Here is a 15,852-nt window from a genome sequence, read left to right as displayed (position 1 = left end):
TGAGCAAATATATTTCTGGTTGCATGTTTGATGGTAGCAGACAAGCCTGTCTGCTAGATAACAGTAGGACCGACGTCGGAACAGGTAGCTACGCTTTCTAAAAGCAAAGAGGTTTCTATTCTTAGTATGGTCCTGTCTGTCCCTTGTCATGTTGGTATAGGAAGCTGCCTATCTGGTCACTTCCGTTTGTATCTGTGAAGCACCCTCGGTAGGGGCCCACGCCAGTCTGTCCGCAGCGAGCGTCTGAAGTGGTAAGATCTCCAGCTAAGCGCGTCTCTGCTAAGTCCGTAGGACAATGGATTTCTTAAGTTCAGCCTAAATGAAAATTTAATCACCTTTATTTCGGGTTTAGATCTAAAATATCTTATGTTATCTTAAATTGCAACGCAGTGTAATTCGAGTGTGAAATTCAGAATATCTTCCAGTAGTTGCTTTGTCACTACTTTGTGAGTAAAGTGGAACCACATGTTGATGATCCGTAACTCTAAGATCATCAATCTCAAATGCGAATGTGCGTGAGATTATAACGTCTCATCTTGACAATATTTTTCAATATAGCAACTTTTCTTTATGTTCAACCCACGTGGGGTGTACTTTGTGAGACCAGTACCATGTGCTTATACAATTGTTTGACCCATCAGGTCAATAGTAAGAGGATAGTAACCAGTTCGAGGTTTTTCTTTTGTAAATTGCGTTTCGATGTAATTTATTGTAATCACCAAAATTATTGTGCAGTTACGCTCTTTGTGTAAACCAAGTTGACCACGTGAAGCATGTGGTGTAATCATCAAAGTAGCCCTCAGCTATTCTTTTCGGGAAGATTTCACAGAGAGTGAGTATGAATTTAGTATACCAGTGTGTGGTAATTTCATGACGGACAGGATTGCGCTACGAACGTAACTTCTTTGGGTGAAAATTGAATTGGTTGGTTGTTGTTAATTTCCTCTTGCATATTTTTCAACGTTCTTCGTGTGTTATTTTATGAATGCAGTGTTGTATGCTGTCTCCCAATCTTGACTCCATATTTGATGTGTTCAGTAAGATTACAAACTCACATTTTCACAATCCTAAATAAGGCACCAGTTTAGTTATGAATCAAGTTTATGATGAAATTTTAACGGAACAGTGATCAATGTTAAAATAAATGTCCAAATATAAACTGATTTCTTTCTTTTTATTTAAATTCTCTTTATATATATATATATATATATATATATATATATATATATATCACCGGTTGTCGTAAGATGACTATTAAAAGAGTATAATTAATGTTAGTCTGGTTAGGAATTTGGTACGCTAGACTGGATACCTAGTGAAACAGTTACTTAGTAATGTAAGGTTAACTTCCCCAGATAGCTCACAGCTTTTAATCCGCTTTTATTGTCTTGAATATCAGCACCGCTTTCAGAACAACTTAATGCATCAACTTTACAAGCTCTGGATAGTTACTCTTACATATTTTACTGCAGACACAGTTTCCAGCTGTTTATCATCATTGCTGTAAATGTACAGTAGTGGATTTCTTTCCCCATGTACTCGTAATGTGTTACATTTTTTTACGCTCAGGGTTAACTGCCAGGGCCTGCGCCATTGATCAATTCTCTGGACGTCAATCTGCAAATAATTACTACGTTCTGGCATTGCTACTTTGTTATAAACAACCGCATCATCTGCGAACAGCCTTAGAGCATCCAACGCTTTCCACTAGATCATTTAAATATATTGTAAACAGTGACAGTCCTATCACTTCCTTGGGGCACTCCGGAAATTACCTTTACATCTGTCGATTTTGTTCCGTTAAGAGCGATGTGTTGAATTCTGTCCGCAAGGAAGTCTTGACTCTAATCGCAAACATGTTCCGATAGTCGATAAGCTCGTTTCTCTCTCTCTCCCTCTCTCTCTTTCTCTAAACGGCAATGCGGGTCAGTGTCAAATACCTTCCTGCTCTGGAGGGCAGCCATTCGAGACGAGGGTGGTGCAGCTGCTCAGTCTTGCTTGGGCAGACGCGCTCCTGCTGTACACCTCCACGGACACCACTGCTGAGGGCTGTCTTGCCCTACAAGGACCACGGTCTGTTTCCGCACCTGCTGGCGCGGCCTGCCCTGAATTGCAGACCAGTGCACAGAGACTAGACGCACGCAGCCGCTCACTCCGTATATCAGCCTTCCTACCACTGCGGACGTCGCAGCAGGCTGCTGGATGTCCGATTGTGTCAGCGACTTCACATTCACTGTCTGCAGCTACCGCCCAGGAGGGGCGTTGCCACCGCAGACCGCTACCACGAGTGTAGTAGTTGGTCCTTCAATAAAATGTATGGCTAATAATGACTGCTCTGATTGAATGCTCCGTCGGTTCTTGGTAGAATATTTTATACATTACGAATGAAAACACACATAAAACTGCTCTAACATTCAACAATATTTGTTATTTATTCCTCAAACTGGTTTTAGACTGTTTCATCATCATCATAAGTATGTGGTGCGGTGAAATTTTGTTGGATCAAAGATTTTAAACTAGTGCGTGTAGAGTATCTACATTTCCAGAGACGTAAAATGTTAACATTAGGTTTAGGAATAAAACCAGGCGGGTTATTTCATTGTAAATGCGATGTAAGATTTCACTAGAATAAAATACGTGACACATTAACTAACGAACTATAGGCAAATTAGCCCGCCCGGCTAGCCGCGCAGTGTAACGCGCTGCTTCCCGAGCGGGAAGGCGTGCCGGTCCCTGGCACGAATCCACCCGGCGGATCAGTGTCCAGGTCCGGTGTGCCAGCCAGCCTGTGGATGGTTTTTAAGGCGGTTTTTCATCTGCCTCGGCTAATGCGGGCTGGTTCCCGTTACTCCGCCTCAGTTACACTATGTCGGCAATTGCTGTGCAAACACTATCTCATCGTACACGTACACCATAATTACTCTACCATGCAAACATTTGGGGTTACATTTGTCTCGCATTAGACATTCCTGGGGGTGGGGAGAGGGGAGGGGCGGTCCAATGGGGGCCGCACCGCACAATAACCCCGGATTCGGTGTGGGCCAGCAGCGGAATGGGTGGACTGCTGTGATCTGTTGTGGGTTTATGAACCTCTGAGGGCTACAGCTGGACGAAGCCACTCCGTCGTTTCTAGGCACCCAGGTCAATACACATTACACAATAGGCAAATTACGACAGTGGTTCATAGAAGAAAGTAAAGTGAACTATAAACTCTGCTGTTTCAGGGGTGTGGCTGCACAGAGCATGTCACCAAAGTTTATTGTTCAATTTATTTTCTTCTATGAACAACTATTATAATTTGCATATACACTGAAGAGCCGAAGAAACTGATACACCTGCCTAATATAGTATAGCGACCCTGCGAGCACGGAGAAGTGCCGCAACACGACATGGGACAGACTCGACTAATGTCTGAAGTGCTGCTGGAGGGAAATGACACCACGAATGCTGCAAGGCAGTCAACAAATCCGTAAGAATACGATGCGGTGGAAATCTGTTCCGAACAGCCAGCTGCAAGGCATTCCAGATACGCCCAATAATTTTCATCTCTGGGAGTTTGATGGCCAGCGGAAGAGTTTAAACTCAGAAGGTCGCATTGACCAGTAGGAATTCTGCATATCCGTCGGAATGCACAACCGACATGAATGGATCCAGGTGATCAGAGAGGATGCTTATGTACGTGTCACCTGTCAGAGTCGTATCTAGGCGTATCAGGGGTCCCCACACCAACTGCACACGCCCCACACCATTACAGAGCCTCCACCAGCTTGAACAGTCCCCATGCAGGGTCCACGGATTCATGAGGTTCTCCATCTGCTCGATACAATTTGAAAGGAGGCTCGTCCGACCAGTCAACATGTTTCTACTTATCTAAAGTATAATGTCGGTGTTGAAGGGCCCAGGCGAGGAGAGAAGCTTTGTGTTGTCCAGTCTTCAAAGGTACACGAGTGGGCCTTCGGCTGCTAAAGCCCATATCGATGATGTTTCGTTGAATGGTTCGCACGCTGACACTTGTTGATGGCCCAGCACTGAAATCCGCAGCAATTTGCGGAATGGTTGCACTGCTGTCACGCTGAACGACTCTCTTCACTAGTCGTTGGTCCCATTCTTGCAGGATCTTTTTCCGGTCTCAGAGATGTCGGATATTTGATATTTTACCGGATTCCTGATATTCACGGTAGACTCGTGAAATGGTCATAGGGGAAAATCCCAAATTCGTACTACCTCGGGGAATCTGTGTCCCATCGCTCGTGCGCCGACTGTAATACCACGTTCGAACTCACTTAAATCTTGATAATGCGCCATTGTAGCAGCAGCTCCATCAGACAATTGTCCTATATAGGCGTTGCCGACCGTAGCGCCGTGTTCTGCCTATTAAAATATCTCTGTATTTGAATATGCATGCCTGTACCAGATTCTTTGGTGCTTCATTGTAGTTGATTAGTTAATGTATCACGTATTTCATCTTAGTAAAATGATCTTACATAGTATTTACAATGAACTTATTCCTCTGGTTTTATTCCTAAACCTAACGTTAACATTTTTCATCTCCAGAAATGGAGATACTCTGTAGACGCACTAATTTAAAATCTTTTAGCCAACAAAATTTCACTGCGCCACATACTTATGATGATGCCGTAACAGCCGAAAACCGGTTTGTGAAATAAACAATAGATATTTAGAATATTGCACCAGTGTTGAATGTGTGTTTTCATTCATAACTAAGAATGATCTTTCTATGAACATCCATTGATCACCATGCTGACACCAACCCACTGCCTCTACACAGGCCAACCACTGTAGACGTCACCCTCCCCAGACTTCGACATCACTATCAATGCGTTTAGTTCATAGTCAGCAATGGCGCCGATAACCATGAAACCAACATCATGATCTAATGTGGAATACACCGTGCGGTCACGACATCTTTGGCTCTCTGTTATCGTTGTACCTGCCCTGTGTGTCTGGCCCGTTGATGGGATACCAAAGGCGAGAGGTTGCGTAGGTAGCAGCAAACGTGGATACAGAGATGTGCTCGGCTGGCTATGGTGGTGACTTCTGGCAATGGTGTGGGGAGTTGGAGGTCCTGGTTTACCGGGGACGTGTGAGAGCTCTATTGGGCTGAAAGTAGCTGGAAGGAGGCGGTCTGGTTTGTAGACTGTTATTGGCCCCATAACGCCAGTTGGACTTTCGCTGTCAGCTATTGACCGTTGGAGGTAGGAATCCTGCTTGGGGAACTGTTGTGTGCTCATATTGTACACTATATGGAGAGATTAGCCATTATATAACGCCTTATGTACCAAATCGAGGAGCAAACCCAGAACAGGACCTCATTGTATGCTTTAGCTGGTCTTTTGGCATTCATCAAATAATTCTGTAAATTTCTCATACATCTGTGGAAAAGGTATCTATTTTGGTAAGACTTTTGGTCACCTGATACCAGTGAGTCCCCACTATTTGTCATTTGCTGCTTTCAGAACTAGCCACCTGTACAATAATTATTTTGCGACTAGTTTATTTGCCGTTTCTGCCCACCGAATTTAGTTGATTTCGTATGTCTGCTGTCCTGTAACCTCTGAAATTGTTTGCCTTGCTTTGATACTTCGTATTTCAGTTGCATGTGGTTTAATGTAATTGATTTTTTCTAAATATGAACAACATCGTCTAGAGGCTTCCTTTGGTATAAGTTTGATTTCTTTTGTCGGCCATTGCGCAGTAAATGGTTCTTTGTTTATAAGGCTGATAAACTGTCCGCCCATCGAGGAGTGTTGTAACGTCAGCTTACTGATCCTTCAAAATAATTACTGATTTCACGTAATTCTTGAAGCGCCTTCAACAATTGTAAAGTTTGTTGCATGGCCTCCGGCCATTAATTCGTTTACCCTGTATCTGCCGTAAATGCTATTAAAATTCCTAATGTGATTGCCTTCACTTAAAATTGGTCGGTGTTGCCGTAAACTGGTCTTTATGGCAGAGGCATCGCGTCCTTTAATGAAAATTGTATATAAAATTGTATTGTTTAAAATTACATTGCCGCAGTAGGTATTTATCATTGGGCCTGAAGCCGTTTGTGTAACTGCGAAGTGTAAGAATTTTCTTCATCAACTGATGTTCTTGGGGTAATTGTGTGTTAACAACTTTTACTGCAGCTGCTTAATACTTCAAACAATTTTGCCTTCGCCATGGAAAACATTTATCAGTGGGACTTAAGCCGTTTTTGCTAAGTACAGTCATGTGGTTTATCAGTTATTATTCTTAACTGTTTCTTTACGAACAGTGCTTTATGGCAGTTAACACACTACTGCCCATTAAAATTGCTACACCAAGAGGAAATGTAGATGATAAACGGTATTCACTGGACAAATATATTATACAAGAACAGACATGTGATTACATTCTCACGCAGTTTGGGTGCATAGATCCTGAGAAATCAGTACCCAGAACAACCACCTCTGGCCGTAATAACGGCCTTGACACACCTGGGCATTGAGTCAAACAGAGCTTGGGTGGCGTGTACAGGTACAGCTGCCCATGCAGCTTCAACACGATACCACAGTTCATCAAGAGTAGTGACTGGCGTATAGTGACGAGCCAGTTGCTCGGCCACCATTGACCAGACATTTCAAGTGGTTTCAAGTGGTGAGAGATCTTGAGAATGTGCTGGCCAGGGCAGCAGTCAAACATTTTCTGTATCCAGAAAGGCTCGTACAGGACGTGCAACATGCAGTCGTGCATTATCTTGCTGAAATGTAGGGTTTCGCAGGGATCGACTGAAGGGTAGAGCCAGGGGTCGTAACACATCTGAAATGTAACAAATGGTTCAAATGGCTCTGAGCACTATTGGACTTAACTTCTAAGGTCATCAGTCCCCTAGAACGTAGAACTACTTAAACCTAACTAACCTAAGGACATCACACACATCCATGCCCGAGGCAGGATTCGAACCTGCGACCGTAGCGGTCACGCGGTTCCAGACTGTAGCGCCTTTAACCGCTTGGCCACACCGGCCGGCTGAAATGTAACGTCCACTGTTCAAAGTGCCGTCAATGTGAACAAGAGGTGACCGAGACCTGTAGCCAATGGCACCCCATACCATCACGCCGGGTGATACGCCAGTATGGCGATGACGAATACACGTTTCCAATGTGCATTCACCGCGATATCGCCAAACACGGATGCGACCATCATGATGCTGTGAACAGCACCTGGATTCATCCGAAAAAATGACGTTTTGCCATTCGTGCACCCAGGTTCGTCGTTGAGTACACCATCGCAGGCGCGATGCAGCGTCATGGTCTCCGAGCAGATACTCCATGCTGCTGCAAACGTCGTCGAACTGTTCGTGCAGATGGTTGTTGTTTTGCAAAGGTCCCCATCTGTTGACTCAGGGATCGAGACGTGGCTGCACGATCCGTTACAGCCATGCGGATAAGATGCCTGTCATCTCGACTGGTAGTGATACGAGGCCGTTGGGATCCAGCACGGCGTTCTGTATTACCCTCCTGAACCCACCGATTCCATATTCTGCTAACAGTCTTTGGATCTCGACCAATGCGAGCAGCAATGTCGCGATACGATAAACCGCAATCGCGATAGGCTACAATCCGACCTTTATCAAAGACGGAAACGTGATGTTACGCATTTCTCCTCCTTACACGAGGCGTCACAACAACTTTTCACCAGGCAACGCCGGTCAACTGCTGTTTGTGAATGATAAATCGGTTGGAAACTTTCCTCATGTCAGCACGTTGTAGGTGTCGCCACCGGCGCCAATCTTGTATGAATGCTCTGAAAAGCTAATCATTTGCATATCACAGCATCTTCTTCCTGTCGGTTAAATTTCGCGTCTGTAGCACGTCATCTTCGTGGTGTAGCAATTTTATTGACCAGTAGTGTAATTTGGTTGTCATCGCCATACTGGTGTATGAGTATGAGGTGCGATTGGTTACACGTCTCGGTCACCTCTTGTTCGCATTGACGGCACTTTGAACAGTGGACGTTACATTTTAGATGTGTTACGACCCGTGGCTCTGCCCTTCATTCGATCCCTGCGAAACCCTACATTTCCTCAGGATAATGCACGACCGCATGTTGCAGGTCCTGTGCAGGCCTTTCTGGATACAGAAAATGTCCGACTGCTGCCCTGGCCAGCACATTCTGCAGATCTCTCACCAACTGAAAACGTCTGGTCAATGGTGGCCGAGAAACAGGCTCGTCACAATACGCCAGTCACTACTCTTGATGAACTGTGGTATCGTGTTGAAGCTGCATGGGCAGCTGTACCTGTCCACGCCATCCAAGCTCTGACTCGATTCCCGGGCGTATCAAGGCCGTTATTACGGCCAGAGGTGGTTGTTATGGGTACTGATTTCTCAGGATCTATGCACCCAAATTGCGTGAAAATGTAAACACATGTCAGTTCTAGTATAATATATTTGTCCAATGAATACCCGTTTATCATCTTTGAACCTAGCCAGCCAGCTATATTGGCACCTAAAGCTTAATGTGAAGTCCGAAAGATAGTGCAACTAGGCCTTTCTTATATAAAAAATATTGTTCGAGGTGAAAGAAAAGAAAAGTGCACGTAAACGTCCTACGAGTGACTGTGACTCAAACACCAGACGTATGACTTCGTGGCCTAGCACTTTACCACAGAGCTAACAGCTGGAGAAAATTTCAACACTAACTCAGTACTTAATCAACAAACAGCTGAGTAATTATTGCAGCGCTGTTCGATTTAGAAGTTAACGCGATTTTGGAAGGGTTAACGTTGCTTACAAGTACACTACACGGATAGGAAGTACTCATGAAATTTTGCGATAGAAAATCCACTCAAAAACCACGAAGTCCCTGAAAAGCGAGTCACCTCAAGTAAAGACGACAAGCAGGTTGACCATGTCGGTAAATATGTAGTAGTGGAGTAGTGTTGAGAGGAGATGTCAGAACGGGGCGTTTGCAGGAGAAGATTTAGAATGCCCTGACAGAGGGACCATTTCCAGCAAATGTGCCCGTCTTGTAGTCAGACTCTGGCCTGTCCTCCAGAGATAACACGCGCTCTCTAGAGCTACGGGTCGCCGTCTGTATACGCTTTAAGAACCGGTGTGGCGCAATCGCAAAGTTTTGGTTTTCCATTCAAGTAATCGACACCTTCAAGTGCCTTGTCATTCTTAGCCAAGATAAGCGGCACCCCGAGAGGAGTGAATACCAGGAATCCCCTGGAAAGCAGCTCACTAGAGAATTTTCCACCTCTCTGTTGACACAATTTCTTACCTCAGCACTGGAGATATTGTTTTTTGAGATAGCCAACTGTTATTCCTCGGTCATTTTCCCGGGACGATTTGCGAAATCCACCCTTTCATAAATCAGATTGCGAGCTGAGACACTGTTGTACAAAGCTTAAGGCAGAAAGTACCTTTAGCTTGACGTTTCAGTGCCAAGTAACACAGATCGCAGAAAGAAAGAACCGCTAAAGTATAGGACAGAAGCTAACTAAAAGAAATGCACAATGAGATGAACAGAAATAACAATTTTATTCAAAGACAATAATTAAACTGAAGTAACGGAGATTCCTGATGGTCCTCTGAGAATTACCGTAGCCAGCTACTATGATCTAACAGCCTCGGCATTTCCCGGGATCATGCGGGAGGAAGTGTGTCGCTGGAATTTGCTATTTCTCCCGCACGTGGCGCCACACACCAACGGTTCTCTGAGAATTCCTGAACCATAGCAGGGTGTTACCGTAAGAGCGTGCAAAAATATAAAAGGTTATAGAGAATGCTCAGCTGAACAATTTGAGATAGAAAACCTAGGGTCGGAGAAGCCATCTTAAGGAGATTTGGAAGTAAACTTGTCTACCGTTTTGTCTAGCAGTACTGTTATCCAGATTATTTACAACTGACATGTGTAAAAGTTTACCCGTACTGCGCTGTTTATTTACACGTACATTCTTTATTTCAAGGAGGACGAACCTGATACAGGAAGTCATGATGCATGTTTTGTTTACTTTACTTGTCCATAAGGTGAAAATGAAATGTCGTGGCCCGCATCTCGTGGTCGTGCGGTAGCGTTCTCGCTTCCCACGCCCGGGTTCCCGGGTTCGATTCCCGGCGGGGTCAGGGATTTTCTCTGCCTCGTGATGGCTGGGTGTTACGTGCTGTCCTTAGGTTAGTTAGGTTTAAGTAGTTCTAAGTTCTAGGGGACTTATGACCACAGCAGTTGAGTCCCATAGTGCTCAGAGCCATTTGAACCATTTTTTGAAATGTCGTGTGACTAGGGCCTCCCGTCGGGTAGGCCGTCCGCCGGGTGCAAGTCTTTCGATTTGACGCCACTTCGGCGACATGCGCGTCGACGGGGATGAAATGATGATGATTAGGACAACACAACTAGACCCTGAGCGGAGAAAATCTCCGATGCAGCCAGAAATCGAACTCGATCGAACTCGGGCCCTTACGATTTACATTCTGTCGCGCTGACCACTTATTTCTTTTTTTTTCAGTTTGTTCGTTGTTGATCGTTGTGTTTGGTTGTTGCGGACGTCACATGACATCCGTTAAAGTTCGTTTGTTGATCCTTCCACAGTTTTTTTATTACAGAGGCCAACCAGCTCTCTGACCGAACACACTGAGCTACCGTGCCGGCGATTAGGAAAACACAACAACTAGACCCTGAGCGGAGAAAACCTCCGATTCAGCCGGAAATCGAACCCGGGCCCTTAGGATTTACATAGTGTCGCGCTGACCACTCAGCTACCGGGGAGGACGTCCATAATGTGGCTCCGTTGTGTCGTATTTACATTGTCCCGTGACAGAAGGTGCTATGAATCAACGACTGGCCCATTCATTACTCACCAGGGAACCTCCCCATCGCCCCCCCCCCCCCTCAGATTTAGTTATAAATTAGCACAGTGGATAGGCCTTGAAAAACTGAACATAGATCAATCGAGATAACAGGAAGAAGTTGTGTGGAACTATGAAAAAAATAAGCAAAATATAGGAACTGAGTAGTCCATGCGCAACATAAGCAACATCAAGGCTAAGATAAGCTGAGGAGTGTCGTGGTCCCGTGGTTAGCGTTACCAGCTGCGGAACTAGAGGTCCTTGGTTCAAGTCTTCCCTCCAGTGAAAAGCTTACTTTCTTCATTTTCGCGAAGTTATGATCTGTCCGTTCGTTCATTGACGGCTCTGTTCACTGTAATAAGTTTAGTGTCTGTGTTTTGCGACCGCACTGCAAAACCGTGCGATTAGTAGACGAAAGGACGTGCCTCTCCAATGGGAACCGAAAACATTTGATCGCAAGGTCATAGGTCAACCGATTCCTCCACAGGAAAACACGTCTGATATATTCTATACTACACTGGTGAAGGCATGTGCGTCACATGACAGGAATATGTTGTCGACCCACCTAACTTGTACACTTGGAGAATGGGTGAAAAGATTCTTCTACCTTGCCCGATTTAGGTTTTCTTGTGGATGTGATAGTCACTCCCAAAAAAGTGATGAAAACATGAGTTTGTCACACAAACTGCAACAAATGAATGCAACAGTTTCACAGTGGCACAGTTTTCCCTGTGCTCTGTTAATACGTCTTCAAATTTTTTCGTGAACAGAGACGTCAATGAACGAACGGACAGATCATAACTTTGCGAAAATAAAGAAAGCAAACTTTTCACTCCACGGAAGACTTGAACCAAGGACCTCTCCTTCCGCAGCTGCTCACGCTAACCACGGGACCACGTCGCTCCTGACCTCACATTATCCTTGATGTTGCCTATCTTGCGCATGGACTACTCAGTTTGTATATTTTGCTTATTTTTTTTCATAGTTCCACACAACTTCCTCCTGTTTTCTCGATTGATTTGTGTTCAGTTTTTCAAGGCCTATCCATTGTGCCAACTTATAACTAAATCTGAGGGGGGTGCGATGGGGAGGTTCCCTTGTCAGTGCCATTCAGAGAGGTACAGTACAAGGCGATGGAGCAGTACCGGCACAGTTCCGCAGAATCCATTGACATGCACGTTTGTGTTTAGGGAAGTACGTTGCAATGATCTCGTTGTTGAAAGGCTGTGCAGGAACGATTTCCTAACAGGGATCATCCGTCACGACGAGTGTTTATTTCTCTTGATCGATGAATGCGGGGGAGTGGTTCATTGGAAAGAAGAAACGAGGGACATGACAATATGAGGACCATTCGCAGACCCGATTTGAAGAGGTGCTTTACTTGAACCCCACGTCGTATTGCACGTGAAATGGGCGCTGCACTTACTACCGTGTGGCGAGTGCTCCACCAACAACATTACACCCATATCACCCACAACGAGTCCATGCAATTATTGTGACTGACTTTGCACCAAGAATCGCACTGCGTCAGTGGTTGCTCTAACCATGGATGATTTCTCTGCTCTGTTGTTCCCGACTGGCGCGCCGGCGCTTGAGTTTACGCCGTAACATAAACAACCACATCAAATTAATCGCTGGTGAAACAGATACCATACTGATATATATTAGAAGAATTCTAAGAAAGTGTAGCTCATCCACGAGGGACGTAACTTACAAAACGATCGTTCGACTGACATTTGAATAGTGCTCGCCAGTCTGAGATCAGTACTAGGTAGGTTCAAAAATGGTTCAAATGGCTCTGAGCACTATGGGACTTAACATCTGAGGTCATCAGTCCCCTAGAACTTAGAACTACTTAAACCTAACTAACCTAAGGACATCACTTTTTCTAAGGGGACGTTTCATATGTAGTGAATTACTGTGCTGGTAAACCCCTTACGTTATCTGATTTTCAAACAGCTGAGCAAAATTGAACGTACTCAGACATTTCTCTCTTTACTTATTCTGATCAACTCTAAACTGACACACAATATTTTTAGCGCAACGCAATCTGACTTTCAACAATCTCTACAAAAGAATGGCCCTGACTAACAAAAACCTACACCTTTCATGAATCACTTACCTCACAAAAATCTTCGTTACTCGAACTACTGCAATACAGCGAGCGCCAATACTGCCAGCTAAATGAAAAATTCTGACTACTGAAGGCACTAACTATTGATAGGCATAGTTAGCAAATGACAATGTACACTCCTGGAAATTGAAATAAGAACACCGTGAATTCATTGTCCCAGGAAGGGGAAACTTTATTGACACATTCCTGGGGTCAGATACATCACATGATCACACTGACAGAACCACAGGCACATAGACACAGGCAACAGAGCACGCACAATGTCGGCACTAGTACAGTGTATATCCACCTTTCGCAGCAATGCAGGCTGCTATTCTCCCATGGAGACGATCGTAGAGATGCTGGATGTAGTCCTGTGGAACGGCTTGCCATGCCATTTCCACCTGGCGCCTCTGTTGGACCAGCGTTCGTGCTGGACGTGCAGACCGCGTGAGACGACGCTTCATCCAGTCCCAAACATGCTCAATGGGGGACAGATCCTGAGATCTTGCTGGCCAGGGTAGTTGACTTACACCTTCTAGAGCACGTTGGGTGGCACGGGATACATGCGGACGTGCATTGTCCTGTTGGAACAGCAAGTTCCCTTGCCGGTCTAGGAATGGTAGAACGATGGGTTCGATGACGGTTTGGATGTACCGTGCACTATTCAGTGTCCCCTCGACGATCACCAGTGGTGTACGGCCAGTGTAGGAGATCGCTCCCCACACCATGATGCCGGGTGTTGGCCCTGTGTGCCTCGGTCGTATGCAGTCCTGATTGTGGCGCTCACCTGCACGGCGCCAAACACGCATACGACCATCATTGGCACCAAGGCAGAAGCGACTCTCATCGCTGAAGACGACACGTCTCCATTCGTCCCTCCATTCACGCCTGTCGCGACACCACTGGAGGCGGGCTGCACGATGTTGGGCCGTGAGCGGAAGACGGTCTAACGGTGTGCGGGACCGTAGCCCAGCTTCATGGAGACGGTTGCGAATGGTCCTCGCCGATACCCCAGGAGCAACAGTGTCCCTAATTTGCTGGGAAGTGGCGGTGCGGTCCCCTACGGCACTGCGTAGGATCCTACGGTCTTGGCGTGCATCCGTGCGTCGCTGCGGTCCGGTCCCAGGTCGACGGGCACGTGCAGCTTCCGCCGACACTGGCGACAACATCGATGTACTGTGGAGACCTCACGCCCCACGTGTTGAGCAATTCGGCGGTACGTCCACCCGGCCTCCCGCATGCCCACTATACGCCCTCGCTCAAAGTCCGTCAACTGCACATACGGTTCACGTCCACGCTGTCGCGGCATGCTACCAGTGTTAAAGACTGCGATGGAGCTCCGTATGCCACGGCAAACTGGCTGACACTGAGGGCGGCGGTGCACAAATGCTGCGCAGCTAGCGCCATTCGACGGCCAACACCGCGGTTCCTGGTGTGTCCGCTGTGCCGTGCGTGTGATCATTGCTTGTACAACCCTCTCGCAGTGTCCGGAGCAAGTATGGTGGGTCTGACACACCAGTATCAATGTGTTCTTTTTTCCATTTCCAGGAGTGTATTTACCTTAATAGTGTTCAAAAGTCATCATATATATATATATATATATATAAAATGACATTCAGTCTTACAAATTTACTGTCTCTGATGGACACACGTCCAGCTCATCCGCTCTCAAAACTCCGCCATCTCACTCCCCACATCCACCACTGCTGGCGGCTCACCTCCAACTGCAAACCAGCCACAGATTGCACACAGCACAGCCAGTGATTTTCATATAGAGCGCTACGTGTTTTACCAGCATAAATACCTAAATGGCCTACTTACAAAACATTTTTAACACACTAAATCTTTATTCTTCATGTATATATAAACGGTGTCGTTCAGCCGAATAACACAAATCGACTCTGAACATTCTGCATGTGCAGTAGCTTGTAATGAGTGTCAGGGAGGCGAAGCGTAAATTAGAGAATGCCATGCCAGCAGCAATACAGTGTTGGAGGGTATTACATCGTATTACCACTGTCCGTCGTTACTACGAAAGTAAGTCTATGACAGCAGTGAAATGTTTTATCATACGACACTTTAAAATAGGATACTGCAGTGCCCGTGTTGTTAAGGACCCTCCAGGATAGCCGAGAGCGCTAACGCGCTGCTTCCTGGACTTGGGTAGGCGCGCCGGCCCCGGATCGAATCCGCCCGGCGGATTAACGACGAGGGCCAGTGTGTCGGCCAGCCTGGATGTGGTTTTTAGGCGGTTTTCCACATCCTGCGAGGTGAATACTGGGCTGGTCTCCATGTTCCGCCTCAGTTACACGACTCGCCGACATCTGAACACGTTCGCACTATTCCATGAATTACACTAGACCCAGACAGCTGGGGTACACTAATTCTGTTCTGGGGGGGGGGGGGGTGTCGGCAGGAAGGGTATCTGGCCACCCCTTCATCCTTACCTTGCCAAATCCGTTCCTAACAATACCGACCCTGCGTCAGTGCGGGACATGGCACCAGTGAAAGAAAGAAGCAAAGAAAGTGCCCGTGTTGTTAAGAACTATGCAGTGTTCCTTCAGACTTGCATGCATGTCCGAAGGAGCATTGCATCGTCCTTCTTAACACTCTGCAGTGCACTGCAATATTGTATTTATCCGCCGATACCAGGCAACGGCTTTCGATTAAAATGTGTTCCCCGGCACGGGAATTACATAATGTGTACACGAGTACAGGTTGTGACGCAAGAACGACGATATACGGAAGTTTGGGTCTGGCTGTGAGTCGTGCACGGATAGCCAAAGGCGTCAAAGCGACAGCTCGCATAAAGGGGGAAATCCGGGTTCGAGTCCCGAACTGGCACAAATTTTCACTGTCACCATTCCCTTATACAGTTGATGGTTGTTCGTATTCGCAACT

Source organism: Schistocerca cancellata, chromosome 3 (genome assembly GCF_023864275.1).
Source record: "Schistocerca cancellata isolate TAMUIC-IGC-003103 chromosome 3, iqSchCanc2.1, whole genome shotgun sequence".
Lineage (NCBI taxonomy): Eukaryota > Metazoa > Arthropoda > Insecta > Orthoptera > Acrididae > Schistocerca > Schistocerca cancellata.
Note: the sequence above shows the minus strand (reverse complement) of the source record.